Source organism: Pseudorca crassidens, chromosome 16 (genome assembly GCF_039906515.1).
Source record: "Pseudorca crassidens isolate mPseCra1 chromosome 16, mPseCra1.hap1, whole genome shotgun sequence".
NCBI classification, from domain to species: domain Eukaryota; kingdom Metazoa; phylum Chordata; class Mammalia; order Artiodactyla; family Delphinidae; genus Pseudorca; species Pseudorca crassidens.
Window position 1 is genome coordinate 71,366,475 of NC_090311.1, and position 17,697 is coordinate 71,384,171.

At 41.0% G+C, this 17,697-nt stretch overlaps 1 protein-coding gene across 1 annotated transcript in view; it reads left to right on the forward strand.

The window, feature by feature from the left end:
• The first annotated feature begins 739 nt into the window (after positions 1-739).
• The window catches only part of RHOBTB1 (Rho related BTB domain containing 1), a 92,142-nt gene continuing 75,184 nt past the window's right edge, over positions 740-17,697 (forward strand). The window contains exon 1 of the mRNA XM_067710870.1: positions 740-865. The gene's annotated coding sequence lies outside the window, so the exon portion shown is untranslated. The remainder of the gene's footprint in view (positions 866-17,697) is intronic.

The following is a 17,697-nucleotide window of genomic DNA, read 5'->3' on the forward strand; positions in this document are numbered from 1 at the left end:
TCAGAGATAGCCAGATGATTTTAATTTGGTTCCAACAAAAACTACAGATCACTAACTGCAAATAATTCATCCGCAGCCATTTTCTACCATGTGGCTCATTTTGAAAGTTTCTGCTCATAACACTCCTACCACTGGATCTCAGGTGCAGAAAAATGACCAGTTCCTTTAAAAAATATTATAAATAATCACTACATTTAATTGCACTGCAATAAGATATTAATAGAATAACCTTTTTTTTTTTGGTACGCGGGCCTCTCACTGTTGTGGCTTCTCCCGTTGCGGAGCACAGGCTCCGGACGCGCAGGCTCAGCGGCCATGGCTCACGAGCCCAGCCGCTCCGCGGCATGTGGGATCCTCCTGGACCGGGGCACGAACCCGTGTCCCCCGCATCAGCAGGCAGATTCTCAACCAGTGCGCCACCAGGGAAGCCCCCCATCTTACTTTTATAGCTTTTTTTAAAGTTTAACTTTATAGCTTTATTAAAAGCACTTCCACACATGGCAACTCATTTAAACTTCACGCTGATCCTAGGTGGGTGTAGTTAGATCCATTCCAGAGAACTTGGGGGACTTTCCCAAGGTCACATAGCTAGGAAATGGCTGAGCTCATTCTTGGGCAAGGTCTCCCCACTTTGAGTCTAGATCTAAGTGACATTCTAGTGAGTCAGTATTTACAATCATTGCATTCATTTTATCATACAAGGCAGCCTACTTCTAGCTGACGTAACGTAGTGCTATTATCATGTGGCGGGCAGCACACTCAAAGCACAGGTCTCCCTTTTAGAGAGGAGGAAGCAGAGCCCCAGCAAGTCTAAACGCATCGAGAATCACACAGCTAGTGAGCCGTGGAGCCAGGGACACGCCAGGTGAGTCCAGCTCCGAAGCCACACTGCTTGCCAGAAAAGCACTTTCTTTCCAGGGCGGCTATTATTCTAGACCGGGCTTTCACACTCCCCTAGCTGTTCTATTCTAAAACTGTCGGTGGTTCTGTGCTGACTTCTGCCTCGAGGTTGTACATTTGCATTGAATCCGAGGTTTTCTACACGTTCCAAATGATGTTGGGGTGGGCCCTCTGTTTAAGGTGTAACTTGCAAGGCACGGCGCCTCCCAAACATCAACAGAGGACCAAGTGAAGTAATCCCGGAAGCCTAGCCCTCTTAAAGTGACAGCCACCCCTCCCGTTCCTGTGGTTCGCTGAAGGGTTAGAAGAAAAGGAGGGTCTGAGTAAAGCACACTTGACTCTGAGTACAGAACAGAGTTAGTGACCCTCCCCTACCCACAAACCCAACCCCAAGTCACGAAAGATACGGAAGAGCTGTAGAAAGAAGTTTGAAAAAGACTCCACAAGCCTGCTCTCACCACTGTGGCCGTGATGGGGACAGCATCTTCCTGAAGCCGTAATAACAAGTTCAAGGGTATTAAAGGTGGTAAGCAATGCAGCAGGCCAGTCGGGGGACGGGGGTTAGGTAAGCTTCCAGGACTACCCAGAAGCCCACAGAAAACGCAGTCCCACTGTAGCCATTACAAGTGCTTCATGACTTGGGCTGCGATTGCCCGTAAGTAAGAACGTGTCGGATGGATGGTGGGGACATGGTCCAAAAGTAATATCATTTACAACTCTCTCATGAATATTTCCAGTTTAAATATCTGGCCCAACTGAATAGTTCAAACTCAGATACTATGAATATGACTTTCGGAAAAAGCAGTCATTTATTTGATACAACGTGCTATGTTGCAAACACAGATCATTAAATTTCCCATTCTCTAAGGGGGTACTTTGTTCCTGTGGGGAGCTTATTTACAACTGGCAAAACCACATGCCTGACTGTGGACGTCAGACTCTTGTTGGGTTACTTAGATAAACATACTATTTGATTAAATTCACCAGTGTAATCAATAGGGGTTCTGGCTGTCTCATTAATTACATTCTATGGAAATTCTATGGATGCATCATTTAATTAGATTTTTCACTTAGTACTTATCAGAGTATAGGAAATGTCATCACAGTTTCTTTGCACATAGTAATGAAGTCACTGGTACATTACCAAGATTAAATCATGAAAGAATATCTACCCTTCTGTTTTCCTTCCTGCTAAAATTATTCAAGCTTCTTACGGTACCACCTGTGATAGGCGGGACATGCAGAATTTCAAAGCTTTCCACAACACTTACCAATCTCCATGTCAGAGAAAATTAGTATTTCCAGTCTACTATTTATCATTATGGCATTTTAGACCCTCATAGCTAATTCTTAAGAACATTAACAACATCTACCTTTATTTAGTGTTCAATATGTGCAGTGAATGTGTTGAGTGCTCTGCTTACGTGATCTCACTTAATCTTCAGAGGAACACATTGCGGTTTCTGTCCATTATACAGATGTAGAAACTAAGGCACCAGTCACATAGATGGTAAAGGACAGAGCCAGGACTGAAATCCAGATGTGACTCATACCAAGGCCCATCTAATCTAACCCCCTTATTTCACAGATCCAGCAACCAACCCGGGGGGTAACCTGTCTTTCCAAAGGGCACACAGCTGGAGAGTGGCATACAAAACTAGGATTCAGGCTTCCGTCGGTTACCTTTATTGCCATGAGCCATCACTAAAGACCTGAGCTACTCAACTTCTAATTTGTTTCATTTCTATTTCAGCACAGAGCAGCCAGGCTCAGAGACACGTAAGCAATATCCATTAGCACGGCTGCCTGTGATGCGTAGAGCAACCCCATGTTTAATGGACTCTGTCTGAGTCCTTCCTGGCCTGCATAGCTCTTAAAGAGGTCTGGAGTTCATTTATTGCTCACCTGGTGTCAACACTCGGCATAGTTCCTCCAACGGTAGAGTTGGGTATCTGTGGATTTTGCTTGCTCCCACACCCCTGGAAACTTTTCCCAGGGAACGTCATACTGTGGCTCCCTGTTCAAGGACCAAGAACGGTGACTGCTTCATAAAGAGCCTTCTACTCTGAACAGCACAGATGTAGCCATGGCTTTTCCTTGCATTCAATAACTCGGATGAAAATTTGTATCATGAATGAATGTTGAATTTTATCAGTTGTTTCATCTGCATCTAGCGAGATCATGTGGTTTTCTATTCTACTAATGTGGTGATTTACATGATTGATTTCCTTAATAGTAAACCAACCTTGCATTCTTGATCACTTGGTCTTGATGTATCAACCTTTATTCAGTTGCTGCATTTTCTAATATTTTGTTCGGGACATATGGCTCTATGCTCCTGACGTCCTTGTCAGGGTTTCTCATATTACACTGGCCTCACCTTAGTCCGAGTGGTGGTCACATAGGTATTTGCATACATTAAAAGTCATTGAACTTAAGATGTTAGACATTTTACTGTGTGTAAATTACACTTCATTTAAGTGCAATTTAAAAAAATCATTCACAAGGCTTTACCTTGTCCTCAAGCCAAATTGATGAGAATGGCCTTCAAGGCTTCTGTCTGCTTGGACAGCTGGGTAACCACTGTTCCTGCACCTTACACTAGGGCCGCAGAAGGCTTCACTTGCTCTAACCATCACATTATTTCACACTCTCAGAACTTTGCTACTGCTCTTCCTCTGGCACAGAATGACCCCCATACGACTCTTTCTCCACCTGGGAGAATTCCTTTCATCTTTCAAGGCTTAACACAAACGCTGTTCCTTCTAGGACATTTCCTGGAAGATGCTGACACCACCCCCCCCCCCAGCCCAGCCACTGGCACATGAGTTGATCCCTTCTCCGTGCTGCCATTGCACTAGGCACACAGTGTTCTAGCACACAAAACAGATGCTGTGTGTGAATGTTTCTGTCTCCTCTGTTAGGCTAAATGATTTTCTGAGTCTCCTTCTCATCTTTGGGTATCTAGGGCCCAACAGCACGCAACAGGAGGACTTGGAAACACTGAAAGAATGAATGCTTCCTCCAATACAAAGCTGGGGGAAGGAAAAGAGTATAATATGGTGAAGTTGTTACCACTTTATAAAACCAATAAACAAACAGATGAATGTCTCCTCCAAAACAATTTTGGGAGGAGGGGAAAAGATCTGGTATAATTATGTCTATGTACCGTTGCATTAAAAATTAACTCAAGGGACTTCCCTGGCGGTGCAGTGGTTAAGACTCTGTGCTTCCACGGCAGGGGGCCCGGGTTGAATCCCTGATCAGGGAGCTAAGGTCCCACATGCCGTGCAGCGCAGACAAAAAAATAAAAAATTAACTCAAAAGTTGGAGGCATAACACAACAACTGTTTCACTTATTTGCTCCCCATTCTGCAGCTTAGGTGGGACCCTGTAGGGGAACCTGCTCCGCATGGCATCGTTTTGGGGTGACTCAGCTGGGGCCGGAGGAGCCGCTTCCAAGACAGTCTCATTCAGCTGGCTGGCAAGTTGGTGCTGGTTGTCAGCTGGGAGCTCAGCTGAGGTTGTCTTCTAGGGCCTGCCTATTTATGGATACACGGGGCCTCTCCACGTGGCTAGGCTACGCTTTTGCAGAACGGCAGTCCCAGCGCAGTCCAACTTCTTACATTGTAAGTAGTTTCCTACGAAGTCTGCAAGCAGAAGCTGCCAGGCCTTCTTAAGGCTTAGGCCCAGAAATTCAACCACACTTTACTGGCTGACGCAGATCCAAGGGCCAGTCTTCCACGAGGGACCCCCCTCGTGGAATACTGAGAGGCGGGGTCCACTGGGGACCACCAAAGTAACATGCTACCACAATGAGGACATCACCATATAAACTGTAAAACTGAAGTCATTTTTACTTCAAACTCCTACTCTTTCCTCTCTGTTGATGGTTGATATTTTCTGAGAGTTTCTGAAAAAAAATTTAGAAGTTCATATCGTTTAATTCCAAGTTTTGCCTTATAGATCCAGTTATGCTTACTCATCAAATAAAAAGAAAAAACTTAGCTCCTCCGACCTGTGCAATATCAAGGTCCCAAACCCTTTAAGAACTAAAACCTTTTGGGTTTCTTTTGCAAGAGACCAGCTCAGAAATGTTGATTTCTAAAGGAAATGAGAGTTTAGCAATTTTATACTGGACAAGTCTTCAGAAAATTTACAATCACATTAGTGTTCTTTACAACACACTGTGCTCAAAATTCAGTGTTTCCAGCCTTCGACTGTATGCTTATAAAAATGGTATCAAGTTCCCTGTGATTTCCTCATTCAGAGGTGCTTGACTTTCCCACCTCCCTAAATTTGGCATTAGCCTTCTCGTGCCCTGTACTCAGTCTTTTAACCACATGTTCTGAGAACCCAATTACTGACTTTGTAATCCGATTAACGGTGGGGGTCTGTGTCTGTCCTGGCAGAGAAAATACACTCACAAGTGATGTCTGCTCACAGTAAGTCCTTCCACTTTGCAGAGGTATTGTACAGTGGTTATGAATTTGGGTTTGAATTTAGACTTAGAATTTTAATCCTTGAACTGCCCTTTCTAGGGATATGATCTCGCACAAATGACTTAGCGCTCTATACCTCAGCTTTCTCATCTGTTCAGTGGAGAGGAGACTAGTACCTCAGAGGGCTGCCATGAGGTTTACAGGATCTGATAAAGCTTGCAAAGCACTGAACAGAGTGTGTCAGGCACAGAGTAAACATTCAGTACATGTTGTTGTTGTTATTATTATTACCAGTGGACAAACTGTTCAGAATACTTTGTTTTTCAGAAATAGATTTACTAAGTTTGTGATTATCCTAAAACCTCGGGCTCCACCCCCTTACTTATTCTGTGGACTTGCTCTGTAGCATTCTCATTAGCAACTAGCATCTGATTCAGGTTGGTTTTGAGGATGGGAGAAGGACGTAAGGTGAACTGACTTCTAAGGCTTAGCGGCAGTTAAGCCACTGCAGCAAATTGTTTGCGAACAGCTGTAGTCACTCCGAAGAGGATTACCAGCCTATTAACAGATGAGGTCCACATGACAGTCTTTCAGTGTGTTCACTGATAAAAGTTAATGGCTAAACATGGTTATGAATTTAATAACATGTTTAAACAAAAGATACCTCATCTACCATGATAGTACATATTAATTTTCAAAGTAGGGACATTCTTTTTTCAAACAACAAACAAGCTTGGTGTACACATGGGTTTTTGTTTCCTTTGCAATCAAACGCTGGACCCTTTTGAGTATCTATCATTAACAGGTTACAGAGGACAAATTTAGACTGAGAATGCTTTCCAATACTGGGTCTGCTGCTACCATGCTACCTTAACTACTTACAGTGTTTTATAATCAGCATTGCTGGTATGCACTGAACTGGCATTTTAGATGAATATATTTGTGCTGTGTAATGATGGCTGGCAGTTATCTGTGGTTTGGAGTAACCCAGGACAGTTACTCCTTGAATAACTAACCACAATGACCCGCACGTCCACCCAATCAGGGAGGAGCCTCCGTGCCGTTTAGAACGACTGATCCGCGCGGTACACTGCTGTGGTATTCTTAACGCTGATGTTCACAAAGTGTGTTTGAGGAACACTGTGGATTGTTGATAGGTATTCTAAGACCACAAAGAAGGGATCCTGGTCAAATAAGCACGGGCAGCTCAACACAGACTACTTCCCACTGAGAAATTAACTTTCACCGATAAATGCCCTGAGAAGTCTTGCAGTAAGAAAAATAACTTTGCTTAAGAGGAGGATAAAATGTAAAGTATTTCTCCAACTGACACTACCGTTTATAAAGAAGGACTTTTCCCCTTCATTAACAGAGTTTCACCCAGTGCTGGTCCAACAATCAACTTTGGGAAATGCTACTTGACCATTTCATCTCCTTCTGTTTATTAGTAAATTCACCACTAGATAATTCCAAAAGTTCTTCGGTCTACTTCCCTTCAATTCAGTTTTGCTCCCCTCTCCTCACCCTTTCTGACCCACTAAATCGCCAGATTTAGCAAATGAAAATACAGGATCCCCAGTTAGATCCGAATTTCAGAAAAACAATGAATAACTTTTTTAATGTATGTCCCAAACATTGCATGGGACAGCTGAATGTAATTGGGGGTCCTGCATTTTTATCTAGCAACCCTGACTCCAAGCCGAATGAGAGCCATCAGTAATTAATGAAACTGTCAGCTTAATTTAGTAACAAGTACATGGGAAGAATTCATTCAATGTTTGTTGAATATGTTTTTTGAATCTTTCACAATAACAAAAGTGTGAAGCGCTTTTTGAGATCACTAAGTCTTTGGTCTCTTTATCATAATTTCAACATGAAAAGTGTATTCACTCTGGACTGCCATGAACTCTGGTACTCCAGTCTGAGCACTTTCATTTTAGAGATGAGGAAATTGGGCCCTGAGAGAAGTGACTTAACTTGCCCAAGGAAATTCTCCCACAAGGAGTTGATAACGGCCAGTCTTGAGTTCTCGTTACCTAACTCTCCAGCCAATGGTCTGAACCCCCAACCGGGCTGTCTTCATTGTTGTACACTGTATTTCGTAGAGCCAGAAAATACCAATTAAAAAAAAAGGTGACGAACGGGTTAATAAATGTTCTGAATAATAGAGTTAGCTAAGTTTACCATTTTAATTGATAAAATCACAATAAAATTGAATACATTAAAATACATTTAAAGCTTAAATTATACTGAACATACCTTAAATTTTTATCATTCATAAGGCACATGAGTATGTCCCAGTATCCCAGTCCCCCATTTCTGTATAGTATGCAAGAGTACAAATTTAAAGAGAATTCCAGGTATCTTCTGGGTGCCTATGTGTTTCTATTCGTAAACTATCGTTCAGGATATGCACACTTTTTTCCCATCCATTCGCCACCTCAAACGTGTTACTGGGAAGAAACATCAAGGCCAGCAATAATCAAACAGTACGAAAGTCATGCTTATAAGAACAACTGTTGTGATGGGTTCCTTTCCATAGAAAGCGGAAGAACTATTTACATGCACAGATGGTATATCTTTACTATTAAAAAGAGGTATTATTTGGACTGAGGTATCGAAAACATGCTGCACCACGCCCAACACATAGTGGATGCTACCTAAATATTAACTAGTATAATTACAGATTAAAAAGTCAGGTGGGGGCTTCCCTGGTGGCGCAGTGGTTAAGAATCCGCCTGCCAATGTAGGGGACATGGGTTCGAGCCCTGGTCCGGGAAGATCCCACATGCCTCGGAGCAGCTAAGCCCGTGCGCCACAACTAATGAGCATGCACTCTAGAGCCCACAAGCCACAGCTACTGAGTCCACATGCCACAACTACTGAAGCCTGTGCGCCTAGAGCCCGTGCTCTGCAACAAGAGAAGCTACTGCAATGAGAAGCCTGTGCACCACAACAAAGAGTAGCTCCCGCCCGCTGCAGCTAGAGAAAGCGCACGTGCAGCAAAGAAGATGCAATACAGCCATAAATAATTAAATTTTTTTAAAAAGTCAGGTGGTCATGGATTCAACTAGAGTTTATCATACTAAGTGAAGTAAGTCAGAAAGAGAAAGACACATACCATATGATATCACTCATATGTGAAATCTAAAATATGACACAAATGAACCTATCTATGAAACAGAAGTAGAATCAGGGACACAGAGAATAGACATAGTCTGGGGGTTGCCAAGGGGGAGAGAGGTGGGGGAGGGATGGATTGGGAGTTTGGGATTAGCAGATGCTAACTATTATATATAGGATGGCTAAACAACAAGGTCCAACTGTATAGCACAGGGAACTATATTCATTATCCTGTGATAAACCATAATGGAAAAGAATATGAAAAAGAATATATATATATGTATAACTGATTTACTTTGCTGTACAGCAATAATTAATACAACACTGTAATTTAACTGCACTTCAATTAAAATAAATTAAAATAATTATATCTCAAAAAGAAAGTCAGGTAGTGATCACGGTGTTTATTACTATTATTCATGCACACTAGTACCTTACCTGTTTATTATACTTTACTCTTTGCAGAATATTTGCATGATCTCAAAGTGCCCTTTCATGGATGATCAATGTAATGTTGGCAGTGGTTACAGTGGAACAAATAAAGCCATAAAGGATAATTTTCCATTAAAACTGCAGCTCTGTCTTAAGTCACATAGGTGGCCTTGTATATATGAGTAACTAGAAGAAATTATAACTAAGGAAACTTGTGAAAGTTTTATCATTCACCTTTATTATAAACCAGTTACTCTGGGCTTTCTCGCCCACAGAGACACGACACTTTCACCAAAACTCCAGGCTCCTCTGAAGTGGATCTGTGATGGGAAGTGAGATTTTGTCCCTGGCCCCAGGAGTTATCGGCTTATGTTTACAAGCTAAAGGACTAGACTCCTGCAATGTTGATCACGACGTGTTTAACTGCTTATATCACTCACATGTGATTCAGTTAACTACTTGTTCATGAAGCGGGAAGTTTACCAAGTAGTAAATCAGAGGTCCTGTGAAATATTAAGATAAATATAATATTTACAGAGCTAAGGAGCGATTGCAGTTGTGTGCACGAGACATGGTCTTGACTCCAGAGCAAGGAGTCAGATCCTCAGCGCTTTTAGACAAGGAACCATGATGAAAGCAGAAGTGATGACAATTCAGAAAAAGCCTCACAATTCAGCTTTTTTCTGGGGACTGACTGGTAGGTCTCCTTCCAGGTCATTGGTGTTTCTAAAAAAATTTATATTTCTTTTAATGTGGTATCTATACATAAATTAGTGTACTATGCACTCAATTACTTCAGAATATTTACTTTCATGTGGTCAGAAGATCTGGGTTAGAATTCCGGGTTAGATAGAATTCAGGTTCCCCGTCTGCTAACACACAGCAAGTCACTTACCCTCTAGTAAACTTCATTTCCCCATCTCTCGAATTTTGAGATAATAATTCTCAAGGTTGTCATGAAGATTAAGTGACATGTATATTAGAGATGCTTGGTAAGAAGAAAAATGTGATATGAATATAGGTGGAATTAGTTTTCTGACATGAACTGTGTGTGTGTGTGTGTGTGTGTGTGTGTGTGTAGTCGATTTATTTTTCTAGTTTCCGCATGTAGTTTAGCTCACTTCTAGGGAAATGCAGCAATTACAAGTCACCGGCACAGCAAAAACCTCAAATCTCAAAAACTAAACCTTCTACCTTATGGATAGAATTTGGTGTAGGCTATTCTGTATAATACTTGCAGTCAGCATTTGGGGCTGAGTTGTGGGAATGATACAGTTCCTATAAGACTGATCTTTGCTACTCCGAAATCCAAGGATACACTGTGCTGTACAAGATTTTTAAATGGCTTCAGGATGAGTCATTTTACACTTACAGTGTGTATACAGTTTCACATTTTACAAGACATTTTCATTATTTCATTTAGTCTTAACAACTTTTTAGAAAGTTATTATTCTCATCTTCATCTCATATATGGAAATTTGAAATGCAATGGATGAAGGAACTAGCACAGAATTACATGACTAGTTAGTGGGATGGCCAAAACACAATTCCATTTTCCTACTCTTTCCACTACTCTATGCCCCCTTTAATGTGTCTCCGTTTGGGGTTTTTCGGGGTTTTTTTTGTTTTTTAACTTATGTCATGAAGAGAAATACAGTTTTGTATTTTTTGTATGAAACAGTTGGTCGGGCAAGATAGCCTTAAACATGCTATGACACATAAACCTTGTCATTTATTTGTAATTAGGTAAAGTTGAAGCTTAATATAACACCTTTTGTAATATTAGGAACATAGCTGATTTTGAACAAATGTCCCTTTCAAATGCAGACTTCTTTCCCAGTACAGAGCCCTATTTTTACTTTTTTTTTTAAAAGCAAAGATAATGTGCATTAGGCTACTGTGTTTTTCTTTTCTAGAGGTGTGACATACCAGGGTTACGATCAGCAACGCCATGCTAAACAAAGCCAGCCAGAGGCCCATAAAAGCTGTTAGCTACCTCCTCTTAACACATGCTGAGCTAGACCAGCGGAACACCACCTTAGTAAGAGAGATTCTGACAGGAAGATGAACGTAGTTAGAATTGCCCAGCCCGCAAAACCACATTTTTACCAAACTTGCCCCACCGTAACAGAAAACCTAATGAAGGGATGCATACAGAAAGGATTTTATGCAAACATGCACAAATACATTTAACATGCTATAATCAAAGGATACCTTTTTGTCTATTTCCAACACATGGCCTATATACACTGGTGCCCAGTAATACACGAACGCCAATGTAAAAAGCATTTTCACCTTCATAGAACTGACAACTGAAAAGCACACTGACTGTATTTAACGCTTCTGTCTTTAAATGGGTAACCAAGGAAATGCCAAGACTGAAGGACTAGTTAATTTACACTTGTAGCTTTTAGGTAAAGGACAGTCTCCTTCAGTTGATTTCCACAGCCAAGACTAGCTTGGATTTCCCCAGAAAATAGGAACTTCAGGGACCACAAGGGCTGGTTTGAGTAACAGCTGAGATAAATTCCCAAGTAGTCAAAACCCCACACAGCTGGGCTCCTGGGGCTAAAGGGTCTTCACTCTACCCACGTGAAAGCAATTTGGCCAAAGCCTGCCTGTGGTATTTGGGACAGAAAGGGTTCGTGATGGTACGTAATTCCATGTGGCTATCAATGACATGAGAGCTGGCGAGGGGGCCCCAGACACAATGCTCGACAGGCCCCAGAGCAGTCTGACATCTGGGAGAAGCACCTACTCCGGCAGAAGTACTAAAGGTCCTGAATACAAGAAAGAGTTTCAGGAGAAACAGAGGGCCCGGGAGGATCAGGTCATTTTCTTTTAGATCCCGCAATACTTTGCATTAATCTAGAGCCCCGAACAGGGGCTGTCTTACCTTATTGCCACCGTTCGCTGGAGCCGCATACAGTCCCTCCTGCCAGCTAGGTCCAGACAGACGCCACTGCCTGCTGGTGGGAGCCAGAGCCCCGGTCCTCCTGGGCAGCCAGCGAACAAGACGATTTGTACGGGACGAGGAAGTCGCCCCTCAGCCAACGCTGAAGTCCGGTGCCCACGGGCCTCACTCTGTTCTCTGGTCCAGAAGCATTTCTTCAAAAGCCAGAACACCCGAATACATGAGACAGCATGCCACTCACTAGGTCTCCAGCCACCATCTCTTTAGAGTACCGCAGAGTTGTCGGCTGTTCCACATTAACACCAGGAATCTGCTCCAATAGCTGTTTTTCAACATTGTTCTACCAAACACAGCTCTCCTTAAAACAGGGACATGTCTTCAAACGCTGGTAGTGCTTGTCTCCGTAACACCTGGAACCCGCCACCCAGGATAACATCCTCTCAACAGCCAAGTACAGCATCCTACCGGGCATCCAAGGACAAGGAGAGAGACGAAGCAAAGCCGGCCTCACTCAGGCTTCTGCTGCAGGCGTAGCTGCGTCGAGCACGCACACACACCGCCGGAAGAGGCGTCTGCGACTGCGCGGAGACAAGACGTCCACGACTTGCGCTGCGGCCACGTGTGGGGCGGGCTCTGCGTGTTGGTTACCGACAGCTGAAAACCAAGTTAATTAAATAATCCTGAAAGACCCTCTCTATAGGAGTTTTTTGTAAATACTTGAGAATACTTACTGTAAACACCTGAGAATATTCTCTATAAAACGGATGGCAATAGAAGTGTTGAACGATAGTGACTGAACTGAAAACGGAGTAATCTTAAGGTAGCATTTAATTTGCATCTGCAAATTCTGTGATCCCAGAATATTTTTTTATGTTTATTTTTATTTATTTGTTCCTATTAGTCACCCATTTTATACACATCAGTGTATACATGTCAATCCCAATCGCCCAATTCAGCACACCACCACCGCCACCCCCTGCCACTTTCCCCCATATGTTTATTCTCTACTTCTGTGTCTCAATTTCTGCTAGGCAAACTGGTTCCTCTGTACCATTTTCTAGGTTCCACATATATACGTTTATCTACGATATTTGTTTTTCTCTTTCTGACTTACTTCCCTCTGTATGACAGTCTCTAGATCCATCCACGTCTCTACAAATGACCTAATTTCTTTCCGTTTGATGGCTGAGTAATATTCGACTGTATATATGTTCCACTTCATCTTTATCCATTTATCTGTCGATGAGCATTTAGGTTGCTTCCATGACGCGGCTATTGTTAATAGTGCTGCAATGAACATTGGGGTGCATGTGTCTTTTTGAATTATGGTTTTCTCTGGGTATATGCCCAGTAGTGGGACTGCTGGGTCATATGGTAATTCTATTTTTAGTTCTTTAAGGAACCTCCATACTGTTCTCCATAGTGGCTGTATCAATTTACATTCCCACCAACAGTGCAAGAGGGTTCCCTTTTCTCCACACCCTCTCCAGCATTTGTTGTTTGTAGATTTTCTGATGATGCCCATTCTAACTGGTGTGAGGTGATACCTCATTGTAGTTTTGATTTGCATTTCTCTAATAATTAGTGATGTGATTCTTGGCCATCTGTATGTCTTCTTTGGAGAAATGTCTATTTAGGTCTTCTGCCCATTTTTGGATTGGGTTGTTTGTTTTTTTGATATTGAGCTGCATGAGTTATTTATATATTTTGGTATTTATATATATTTATATATATAGCTATTTATATATATAATATATATATTATATATAATATATATATACATTATATGTATCATTTACAAATAATTTCTCCCATTCTAAGGGTTGTCTTTTCATCTTGTTTATGGTTTCCTTTGCTGTGCAAAAGCTTTGAAGTTTCATCAGGTTCCATTTGTTTTTATTTATTTTTTAAAAATTATTTATTTATTTATGGCTGTGTTGGGTCTTCGTTTCTGTGCGAGGGCTTTCTCCAGTTGTGGTAAGCAGGGGCCACTCTTCATCACGGTGCGCGGGCCTCTCACTATCGCGGCCTCTCCTGTTGCAGAGCACAGGCTCCAGACGTGCAGGCTCAGTAGTTGTGGCCCACGGGCCCAGTTGCTCCGTGACATGTGGGATCTTCCCAGACCAGGGCTCGAACCCGTGTCCCCTGCATTGGCAGGCAGATTCTCAACCACTGCGCCACCAGGGAAGCCCCCATTTGTTTATTTTTGTTTTTATTTCCATTACTCTAGGAGGTGGATCAAAAAATATCTTGCTGTGGTTTATGTCAAAGTGTGTTCTTCCTATGTTTTCCTCTAAGAGTTTTATAGTGCCCGGTCTTACGTTTAGGTCTCTAATCCATTTTGAGTTTATTTTTGTGTATGGTGTTAGGGAGTGTTCTAATTTCATTCTTTTACATGTAGCTGTCCAGTTTTCCCAGCACCACTTATTGAAGAGACTGTCTTTTCTCCATTATATATCCTTGCCTCCTTTGTCATGGATTAGTTGACCATAGGGGCATGGGTTTATCTCTGGGCTTTCTATCCTGTTCCATTGATCTATATTTCTGTTTTTGTGCCAGTACCATATTGTCTTGATTACTGTAGCTTTGTAGTATAGGCTGAAGTCAGGGAGTCTGATTCCTCCAGCTCCGTTTTTCTTTCTCAAGATTGCTTTGGCTATTCCGGGTCTTTTGTGTCTCCATACAAATTTTAAAACTTTTTCTTCTAGTTCTGTAAAAAATGCCATTGGCAATTTGATAGGGATTGCACTGAATCTGTAGATTGCTTAGGGTACTATAGTCATTTTCATAATATTGATTCTTCTAATTCAAGAACATGGTATATCTCTCCATATGTTGGTATCATCTTTAATTTCTTTCATCAGTGTCTTATATTTTCTGCATACAGGTCTTTTGTCTCCCTAGGTAGGTTTATTCCTAGGTATTTTATTCTTTTTGTTGCAATGGTAAATGGGAGTGGTTCCTTAATTTCTCTTTCAGATTTTTCATCATTAGTGTATAGGAATGCAAGGGATTTCAGTACATTAATTTTGTATCCTGCAACTTTAACAAATTAATTGATTAGCTCTAGTAGTTTTCTGGTGGCATCTTTAGGATTCTCTATGTATAGTATCATGTCATCTGCAAACAGTGACAGTTTACTTCTTCTTTTCCAAGAAAAGAAGAAGTAAACTTCTTTGATTTCTTTTTCTTCTCTGATTGCCGTGGCTAGGACTTCCAAAACTATTTTGAATAATAGTGGTGAGAGTGGATATCCTTGTCTTGTTCCTGATCTTAGAGGAAATGATTTCAGTTTTTCACCATTGAGAATGATGTTTGCTGTGGGTCTGTCGTAAATGGCCTTTATTATGTTGAAGTAGGTTCCGTCTATGCCCACTTTCTGGAGAGCTTTTATCATAAAGGGTGTTGAATTTTGTCAAAAGCTTTTTCTGCATCTATTGAGATGATCATATGGTTTTTATTCTTCAATTTGTTAATATGGTGTATCACTTTGATTGATTTGCGTATATTGAAGAATCCTTGCATCCCTGGGATAAATCCCACTTGATCATGGTGTATGATCCTTTTAATGTGTTGTTGGATTCTGTTTGCTAGTATTTTGTTGAGAATTTTTGCATCTATCTTCATCAGTGATATTGGTCTGTAATTTTCTTTTTTGTAGTATCTTTGTCTGGTTTTGGTATCAGGGTGATGGTGGCCTTGTAGAATGAGTTTGAGAATGTTCCTTCCTCTGTAATTTTTTGGAAGAGTTTGAGAAGGATGGGTGTTAGCTCTTCTCTAAATGTTTGATAGAATTCACCTGTAAAGCCGTCTGGTCCTGGACTTTTGTTTGTTGGAAGAATTTTAATCACAGTTTCAATTACATTCCTTGTGACTGGTCTGTTCATATTTTCTATTTCTTCCTGGTTCAGTCTTGGAAGTTTATACCTTTCTAAGAATTTGTCCATTTCTTCCAGGTTGTCCATTTTATTGGCATAGAGTTGCTTGTAGTAGCCTCTTAGGTTGCTGTGTATTTCCGCGGTGTCTGTTGTAACTTCTCCTTTTTCATTTCTAATTTTAGTGATTTGAGTCCTCTCCCTCTTTTTCTTGATGAGTGTGGCTAATGGTTTATCAAATTGTTTATCTTCTCAAAGAACCAGCTTTTAGTTTTATTGATCTTTGCTATTGTTTTCTTTGTTTCTATTTCATTTATTTCTGCTCTGATCTTTATGATTTCTTTCCTTCTGCTAACTTTGGGTTTTGTTTGTTCTTCTGCTCTAGTTCCTTTAGGTGTAACGTTAGATGGTTTATTTGAGATTTTTCTTGTTTCCTGAGGTAGGCTTGTATAGCTATCAACTTCCCTCTTAGAACTGCTTTTGCTGCATCCCACAGGTTTTGGATCATCGTGTTTTCATTGTCATTTGTCTCTAGGTATTTTTTGATTTCCTCTTTGATTTCTTCAGTGATCTCTTGCTTATTTAGTAACGTTTTGTTTAGCCTCCATTTGTTTGTGTATTTTACGTTTTGTTCCCTGTAATTGATTTCTAATCTCATAGCATTGTGGTCAGAAAAGATGCTTGATATGATTTCAATTTTCTTAAATTTACTGAGGCTTGATTTGTGACCCAGGATGTGATCTATCCTGGAGAATGTTCTGTGCACACTTGAGAAGAAAGTGTAATCTGCTGTTTTTGTATGGAATGTCCTATAAATATCAATGAAATCTATCTGGTCTATTGTGTCATTTAAAGCTTGTGTTTCCTTATTAATTTTCTGTTTGGATGATCTGTCCATTGGGGTAAGTGAGGTGTTCAAGTCCCCCATTATTATTGTGTTATTGTCAATTTCCTCTTTTAGAGCTGTTAGCCATTTCCTTATGTATTGAGGTGCTCCTATGTTGGGTGCATATATATTTATAATTGTTATATCTTCTTCTTGGATTGATCCCTTGATCATTACGTAGTGTCCTTCCTTGTCTCTTGTAACATTCTTTATTTTAAAGTCTATTTTATCTGATATGAGTATTGCCACTCCAGCCTTCTTTGGATTTCCATTTGCATGGAATATCTTTTTCCATACCCTCACTTTCAGTCTGTATGTGTCCCTAGGTCTGAAGTGGGTCTCTTGTAGACAGCATATATATGGGTCTTGCTTTTGTATCCATTCAGCAAGCCTGTGTCTTTTGGTTGGCGCATTTAATCCATTCACGTTTAAGGTAATTATCGATATGTATGTTTCTATTACCATTTTCTTAATTGTTTAGGGTTTGTTTTTCTAGGTGCTTTTCTTCTCTTGTATTTCCCACTTAGAGAAGTTCCTTTAGCATTTGTTGTAGAGCTGGTTTGGTGGTGCTGAATTCTCTTAGCTTTTGCTTGTCTGTAAAGCTTTTGATTTCTCCATCGAATCTGAATAAGATCCTTGCCGGGTAGAGTAATCTTGGTTGTAGGTTCTTCCCTTTCATCACTTTAAATATATCATGCCACTCCCTTCTGGCTTGTAGAGTTTCTGCTGAGAAATCAGCTGTTAACCTTATGGGAGTTCCCTTGTATGTTATTTGTCATTTTTCCATTGCTGCTTTCCATAATTTTTCTTTGTCTTTAATTTTTGCCAATCTGATTACTATGTGTCTCGGTGTGTTTCCCCCGGGTTTATCCTGTATGGGACTCTCTGCACTTCCTGGACTTGGGTGGCTATTTCGTTTCCCATGTTAGGGAAGTTTTCGACTATAATCTCTTCAAATATTTTCTCGGGTCCTTTCTCTCTCTTTCTTCTCCTTCTGGGACCCCTATAATGCGAATGTTGTTGCGTTTAATGTTGTCTCACAGGTCTCTTAGGCTGTCTTCATTTCTTTTCATTCTTTTTTCTTTATTCTGTTCCGCAGCAGTGAATTCCACCATTCTGTCTTCC